At 31.0% G+C, this 7,735-nt stretch overlaps 1 pseudogene; it reads right to left on the bottom strand.

The window, feature by feature from the left end:
• Positions 1 to 208: 208 nt before the first annotated feature.
• LOC124831047 (zinc finger protein ZAT9 pseudogene) lies at positions 209 to 1,888 on the bottom strand (annotated as a pseudogene).
• Positions 1,889 to 7,735: the final 5,847 nt, after the last annotated feature.

The following is a 7,735-nucleotide window of genomic DNA, read 5'->3' as shown; positions in this document are numbered from 1 at the left end:
GAACGATGAGGGAAACACATATCTTTTTCATGGAACTGTACAATGTTCCTTGAAGTCAGAAGTGGAAAACTAGAACTGTTACTTTGTATTTGCTTGGAAGCTGAAACAGAGCCCACTAAAACACGCATGCGGCCAATTCTTCTGCACTACTTGCTCCTTAGCAAGGGGTAAAAGAAAAGGTCCTCTGAATCTAAATTAACACAACAAATAAGCATAACTTTCGAATACTCCATTGATTGATTCCTTATGACGTTTCTTACAGAGATACAGCACAGATCAGAAGAACTGCATTACAGTTAGAATCTTGGAAGAATTATATGATTATAATTTATAACATTACATGAATAATATAGAGTAACCATATTATCTAATTTGCAGAACATATATAAAACTTATCAAAAATAAATTTATCTCTGGGCACCAAAAAATTTGATCCTTTCTCTTTTACCTATCGGGTTTTGACGAATTCCGCATCGGAAACAGCAGAGTTCTCGATTTGGCTAGCCTCGTCTTCGTCAATCGGAGCCGGCAGGTTGAGATCTATGAAGCTGTTTCCAAACTTTGCCGAAGTTGATGGAACTGTTGAGGGTGCTGACCCAGTAACATGGGTTCTCTTGTGTCCTCCAAGTGCTTGACCCGAAGCGAAGACTCTGAAACAAACGGGGCACTCGTGGATTTTCTTCTCCACGCCACACGTCCCACTTTTCTTCCTGTGCTCAACTTCCGCTTCTTCACCGTCCACTTTCACGTTCACTTTGATCTTCTTGTGACTCGCTCGGTGGCCCCCCAAAGCTTGGTACGATCGAAACACCTTGTTGCACGTGTCACATTTGTACCTTCCTCGTACTCGGTTCTTGCAAAGTTTCATCGTCTCTTGCGATTCCTCGCTCTCCTCGAATGCTTCGTCTTCCTCCTCTTCTTCCTCCTCTTCCTCTTCCTCCTCCTCGTATTGATCTTCCACATCCATGAATTGCGGTTGGTCCTTATGTCGCTTCCATTTGTCCCTGGAAAGCAGCATCAGACAGAACGCCACGTCTTCCTCGGTAGTTGCTTCGGAGACCGAGCTCGCAGGTTCGTGATCCACCCACGATTCTGTCTTACTCTTCTTCTTCATCAGGGCTTCATGTTCGGTTCCGAAAACTTGCTTCTTGATGCTGGGGGTGGTATAGTTGTTAGTATCATTATTATGATCATTATAATAATAATAATTGCTGCAATTAATATTATTATTATTATTGTTATTCCATGGCCTTTTGGATCTTTTACGAGTTGGGTTGCTCTTGGATGACTCGGACTCGCTCTCTCTGTCATGGAGGATCGCGGAGCCAGTGTCTGCAGCTGCGAAAGAGAATTCGGGATCCACGAGGCGAATGCTTCGTTTGGGGTTCTCTCTGAGGCCATAACAGAGACCCTTGTCACCGTCTTCGTCATCATCGGATGAGGAAGACGAGGAAGAAGCCGATTCGGCTTCGAAGCTGAGTTGGATGGTTCGCGGGGACGCTTCTTCGGGCTTTGAGAGAGGAAGGTTCATCATGTGAGAGCGCATGTGACCCCCCAAGGCTCTGCCATTGGAGAAGCTCCTGAAGCAAAGCTTGCACTTGTGCTTGTCCATGGCGAATGAAAGGAACGGAGTTCAAGAGAGTATTCGCATTTTGGTGAATTGAATTGCGCTGCTGGGATTATTGGTGGTGTGTTGCGCTTTGAGAGAGAGGGAGAGAGGGAAGGGAAGGGATGGAGTACCGAGTATGAGAGGAGTAGGTGACAAGCATTCCTCCACCGAGAGATATAAAAATGTAGAACAAATAATAAAAAGTCAAAAAAATGGAAGAGAAAATTAAAATGGGGGGTTTTCTTTTCTTTATTTCCCTTTTTACGGAAACCGTAAAAAGAATTAAAATTTGAATTTATTGAGGTTTAATTAAAGATGTGCATGCAAGAGAGAGAAAGAGAACATGTAACATGCCACACTTGCCCGTTTCTGTATTTATTCCCCACTCAATCTCTCTTTTCTTTTATTCATTTTCAAACCCTTTTTCCATTGCCCAACCTACCCCTTTTGCACCATATCAAGAAACTTACCAAAACCGAAGCACACGCTGTTCCTTTAATGGAAAATCACATTTTCTGATTTCTTTCATATCTTCCCATAAATTTTTTGTTTTCTGTTTCTTATATTGAAAAGGCCTCTTTGGTTTTCAGTTTCATTACGTTCATCAATGAAAGTCAATGAATTTAATATATATCATTCAATGACAATGAACAAAAATTATATTATTTATTATAATTCAATAAGTTTAATAATTGACTGCTTTAATACCAGTCAGTGTATGAATTACATATTTTTAAATGAAATATAACCAAGGGCATTTTCGAAATTTAACAGAGATCTCTGTTTCAAGAACGAAACAGCAAGAGGAGACCTTCTTTAATGACAGAAACAAAACGACCTCGTTCAGTTTCCAACGTCACTGAGCTGTGACCTTCAACCGAAGGATAACGCACAACCGTCGAAAGGAAGAGTTACACGTAACTCACATCACCCACGTGTCATTTTAATACCAAATGGATTTCGCAAATACTGGTTTATGATACTGTTATTGGCAGATTAGTTTATTATTATTATATTATATTATATTATTATTATTATTATTATTATTATTATTATTATTATTATTATTATTATTATTATTATTATGAATAAAAAGTTTTGTTTGTGTGTAGATAATCTGAGATCCAATTGTGAGCAATGGTAGGTTTAGCTTGAAATAGTATATAAGTATCCCAAATGAATGAATGTGTGTTTGTTTTGTGTTTCTTAAGAAATTGTATGTTGTGTTGGGGTGTGTGGTGTTGAGATCGATAATGATTTGCCTTGAATTTTGGATCTTTTTGTTGAACAAGAGTGAGATGGGAATGAAGGGTGAGAAATGGGTAAGAAACTAACTGTCCTTCCTTTGAGTATTCAAATTCCACGAGAAGTAAATGCCGTTTTGTTAGGGGTTGGTAGACCAAGTCCCACTACTCACTCTCATTGGTAGTGCCCCCATACACACACACATACATACTACACCTTTCCTTCATTTTCTACTTTTCCTTTTCATTTTCATTTCTTCAAAACAAAATGCAACTTGGCATCATCATGTTGTTATGTGTTTCAAATTCATTTGGCTAAATCTACTTTCTTTATAATATATTTCTCTAAATGTCTCTTTTTAATCTTCATCAAATTTTAATTATATATTTAATTTTTCAAGTTTTAAAATTAAATAACTTTAATGCATTACTAATATACTATCCACTTGTTAATTAAACAAAAACATATATTTATTAGAATTACGTGCATTAAAGTTTGCTCTTAAATTTCACTATTACTTATATAGATGACGAATTAATTATATTATCACTTATATACATTTAATATTTTCAATTAACAATTAAATAACATATTAATTTTGGACTTAAATTGCTTAAATTAATATAATTAGAAAACCAAATATATATTTAAAATTAAATGTGTATAAAAATATATTTATACATTTCTAAAACTATATAAGCAAATATAGATTTAATTCAATTATTTATTTTTCATATTATACATGTCACCCCTCATTTTCTCTCTCTTCTCTTTTATTTTCTTTCCCTTTTTTCTCATTTTCTCCTTTTCAAAAAATCAAAGTGAAAAAAAAAATGTAACTTTGCTCATTTTTCAGTTTACTATTCACATTTTTGTTAATTAGCATATCAACGAAATACTTCTATGTGATATCACTAATAACAAAAAAGTTGTGAATATTAACAACTGAGGATAGTTATTATCTCTGGATATTTATTATCGTGGATAACAGGTAGTGGATACAGAATGTGTATTATATTATTTGACCAACGAGAATCCGTTACTCACAAAAAATAATAGAAAGATAATTTATATTTTTTTAAATTAAATTTAATTAAAAATAAAATTAATTTTTATTTTATTAAAGTAAATTTAATTAAAATTAAATTTTAATTTATATTTAATTTAATTTATGTTATACTATATATAATTTTTCTATTTTTATTTTAAAAATATATAAAATATACTAATTTTTTATAAATATATGCAAGTGCATACGGGTTTTAAAATATTCATAAATGTTTTTTAACCGAATACCCATTAGATAATATCTGCGAATAACACTATCGTACTCGACCTATTTTTATTCTAAAATCTTCATAATTCACCGTGGTTACGTTAACTAAAATATTATATATTTCATTTTTTACGGAATATAGTTTAATATTCTCTTTTAAATAATTTTAACCTACATAGTATTTTAATATTTTTTGTATTTACAAGAAAATTATAAAATATGGGATGGACGCTGAAGCAAATGAAGTCTGAAAATTTAATTTAATGTATAACGAAAGACTAGGAATAAAAGGGTCAAATGAGAGGGAATTTGGTATTATTGTCTTCCATTGACCAATTTCTAAAGTACTATATAATATCAGTAAAGTAGAAGTCAAAGTCCTTGTGACAAGTGGTTGGAAAGGTAATATAATAACGAGTTATTAGTAGTGAGGAGTTTCGTAAGTTTAAATTTCGTGATTATCTTGAATGAAAAGAAATAAAAGGAAGACAATTAAACAGTAAACTGATAAGGGTTAAAAGGAAACCACATTTATGTTATCATTATTTTGGTTATGATACACTGGTTATATATTTTTCGGATTATGTGTTTCAAGCCTCTGACTTCCTTTCCGTTTATTTTCTAAATCATTCAGTTTTGATTGGGAAGTTAGCTGCTCAAGGTAGATGTCAAACTTAATAATTTTGTTACTAATGTATAATAAATATAATTATTATTTTTATTTCAAATTTGTATTTATAAATTTTGAAATGAATTTGAGATTCCTGACGAAATCATTCTGATCTAATTAGTGTTAATTGTTTTTTTCATTACTTAGAATCTACTTAGATTACTAATAACCTAATTCTGACTCAATTGGATTATTGTCATTTAGAAGATCTTTATTTTTTATGATATTTTTCAAAAATGTCTCAATTGAATTCTTATTTAAAAAAAAATTAAAGTAATTAGATCATTGTCATTAGTTTCATACTAATACAGTTAAAGATGATGTTACACGTTTTTTATTTTTTTGAATTTTTTAAATATTTTTACTTTTATTTTTATTTTTTTAATTTTTAAGAAAAATTATCACATTGTGTCACATAATAATGACAGAATGATGTGGCATTGGTAGTGTCATGTGTTATTGTTAGGTCTCATGTAATTGCATTAGTCTCAATTTAATCCTGTATTTTTATTTTGTCTCAATTTAGTCCTAATTTTTTTAAAAATTAAACATTTTTGTCCCTTCTCAAATTAAACCAAAATTTAATTTGTATATAAATTTTTAAATTTTTTTTTATTAAAATTGATATTTTTATTAAATATTTTTAACAAGATTAAGTTTATTTATATTTATATTTAGTTAATTATATACATGTTAATTATATTCTTTAAAAAAACAGTGACATTATTTTCTCGAAATTTTCTGCAACTTTTTATTTTAAGAAAATAAAATTTCATATTATTAATTTGTTCATTGACGTAAAAATGAAATTTTATATCATTGATATGAAATTTCACTTTTTCTTAAATAAAAATTTGAAATTTTTTAGTGTGGAAACAATAATTAAAAGTAGTTTCTTCTTTCATAATCTTCTACATTAATTAGAATTTTCATGAAATTTTCTTTAATTTTTTATTTTAATAAAATGAAATTCCATGTCAATAATTAACATTTATATAATTAACTAAATATAGATATAAATAAATTTAATCTTGTTAAAAAATTTTGTAAAGATTTATATACAAATTATATTTTGTTTGAATTTGGAGAATAAAAATTGTTTGTTTTAAAAAAATGAGGACAAAATTGAGACAAAATAAAAATACAACGACCAAATTGAGATAAAATAAATATAGAGAAACCAAATTGAGACTAATGCAATAATATGTGGTCTAACAATGACACATCACATTATCAATGTCACCTTACACCCACATGGCACAATGTTAGCTTCACATGTAACATTTTTTAAAAAAATTAATAAATAAAAATAAAATAATTACAAAAATATATAGAAAATTTTAAAATAATCACAAACTTTCTTTAATCGTGTTAGTACCGAACTAATGACAAAGACCTAATTGTTTCAATTTTTCAAAAATAAAAACTCAATTGAAATTAAAAATAAGTGAGGGACCTATATAAAAATAGTCATAAAAAGTAAAGACTTTCTAAATGATTAAACCTTATTATTTATATTGAATCATGACCAAACAGTCTCTCAAGTGGTTTCCGTAATTACTCTGAACTATATAAATTAAACGATCATATAGAACAATTACAATATTAAAATAATGTTTTAAACTAACATTTTATATAATATAAATTTGATGACTAATATAAATAATCATAATATATATATATATATATATATATATATATATATATATATATATATGTGTGTGTGTGTGTGTGTGTGTGTGTGTAACATCCCAAAAATATAGCTGCAAACTATATTCAAGGTACTTACATTTACAATAAAAATAGAACAGTTACAAGAAATAAAGTTTAACTTACAGTTATCCTAAAATAACCATAAATTAAAAAAACTTTATAGAAACCTACACTGAGAGGATCCAAAAGGGCAGACCGATCAGTCATACAAGAAGTGTATTAACCGAACGGTCCTATACTAACTACCAAAACAAAGTCAAGACTGAATGGTCTTACTCTTAGCTGAGACCATCCTCTTCTTCCAGCGCCTGCTCCAGAGGAACTTCTGCACCTTCTGCTCACACCCACAGGGTGATCATTGCAAAGACAAGGACAACCAAACAGAAAACATGACAAGACAGGAAAATAAGGATAAGCTAGTGTAATTTAATTAACTATGTAAACAGATAACTCACATAAATCTGATATAAATCAATAAGTCCATCTTGCAACAACCAATCATACATTTCCAACCATAATCATACAACAATGCATGCAATGACTGTTCACTTTACTTTGACTGTCTGGACTGTATGAATTATGTAGCTACGACGTTCTTGCACTCGTGGAAAGGTAATCTGGAAAATCATCAGAATTACCATAGCTGGAAACCCAAGCCACCACACGAGGTTAGCCTTTCATCCCTCACTGTAGCGGGAAACCCAAGTCTACATATGAGTTTAGTCCGATAGCAGGAACCCCAAGCTATACGCAACAAGGCCTCCTGTTATTCTCACCACATGCGCCATCATTCTCTACTTGAGACTCGGTGACCATTAGAATGTCAGGATGAACGACAGCTTAGTCTGACCATATTGTTTCCCTATGGTGAACATGACCGAACGGTCATGTAAAGAGTGAAACTCCAACATGAGCCGAACACTATTAGCTTGATCTGAGTACTATTGGATTAGACCGAACACTTATTGATTAATGTCGACCACTAGTAGACCATACCGAACACTATTATCTTAGACTAATCACTATAAGCTTAGGCCAAACACTTAGGACTTAGGCCGAACGTTCTAACTAGGCTAAACACTTTAGTTGAACCAAATACTTATTGTGAGACAAAACATTTTCTCATTATTCAAAGACTATAACCGAACTGTATTTACTAGACCGAATCCAAAGAATTGACTGAACACTATAGAACATCTAGAATTGGACATAATCAAATACT

This window comes from Vigna umbellata, chromosome 5 (assembly GCF_029865625.1).
Source record: "Vigna umbellata cultivar VRB3 chromosome 5, Vumbellata_1.0, whole genome shotgun sequence".
Taxonomy (NCBI): Eukaryota; Viridiplantae; Streptophyta; class Magnoliopsida; order Fabales; family Fabaceae; genus Vigna; species Vigna umbellata.
This window is presented reverse-complemented; position numbering and strand designations above follow the sequence as displayed.